This window comes from Charadrius vociferus, unplaced genomic scaffold, assembly GCF_000708025.1.
Source record: "Charadrius vociferus isolate BGI_N301 unplaced genomic scaffold, ASM70802v2 scaffold115, whole genome shotgun sequence".
In the NCBI taxonomy this organism is placed as follows: domain Eukaryota; kingdom Metazoa; phylum Chordata; class Aves; order Charadriiformes; family Charadriidae; genus Charadrius; species Charadrius vociferus.
The window spans coordinates 106,828-108,053 of NW_009648636.1; the positions used below are offsets into that span (position 1 = coordinate 106,828).

The window sequence follows — 1,226 nt, forward strand, 5'->3', positions numbered from 1 at the left end:
TGGCCACGCCCCGCCCGGCCCCGCCCCTCCGCCGCCGCGCGTGCTCCCGGTGCGCATAGGCACAGCGACGCGGAGCACGTATGCACCGGCACCTATAGATGTGGAGTACGCAGGCAGGGTCGCCTGTATACGTGCAGCACGCGCACATACACACCTGTATACGTGCGGCACGTGTGCATAGATACGCACACCTATGTATGTGGAGCACACATGCGTGCACACCTATATACGTGGAGCACACGCACATAAACACCTATATACGTGCAGCACATGCACGCGTACACCTATATACATGGACCACAGATGCATACACACCTATATACATGCAGCACGTGTGCATAGACACCTATATACATGGAGCACATGCACATATACACCTATGTATGTGCAGCACACTCACACACACACCTATATACATGCAGCACGTGCACATGCACACCTACATATGTGGAGCACATACATATGCATACACACCTATATACATGCAGCACATGCACATGTACACCTATATACATGGAGCACATATGCATACACACCTGTATACATGCAGCACACGCACACACACACCTATATATGTGCAGCACACGCACATACACACATATACAGGCAGCACATGCACATGTACACATGTATACATTGAGCACATATACATGCACACCTATATATGTGGAGCACATATGCATGCACACCTGTATACAGGCAGCACACGCACACGTACACCTATATATGTGCAGCACGCGCACATACACACCTATATACAGGCAGCACGTGCACATGTACACCTGTATACATTGAGCACACACACATGCACACCTATATACGTGGAGCACATATGCATACACACCTGTATACATGCAGCACACGCACATGTACACCTATATACATGGAGCACATATGCATGCCCACCTATATACATGCAGCACATGCACATATACACCTATATATGTGCAGCACACGCACATACACACCTATATACATGGAGCACATGCACATATACACCTATATATGTGCAGCACATGCACATACACACCTACATACATGGGACACATATTCATAGACACCTATATACGTGCAGCGCATGTACATACGCACCTCTATACACGCAGCACACGCACAAGCCCACCTCTATTCATGCAGCACATGCACGTATGTATCCGTATACATGCAGCACACCCACCTATATACATGTATAGGTGCGCCCCAGCCCAGAAGCCAGAGGGGGCTGG

The 1,226-nt window shown here is 49.2% G+C and overlaps 1 protein-coding gene across 1 annotated transcript in view; it reads right to left on the reverse strand.

Annotated features, from left to right (window-relative positions):
• The window catches only part of LOC104287548 (rho-related GTP-binding protein RhoF-like), a 7,765-nt gene that overhangs the window by 2,356 nt on the left and 4,183 nt on the right, over positions 1-1,226 (reverse strand). The window lies entirely within an intron of this gene.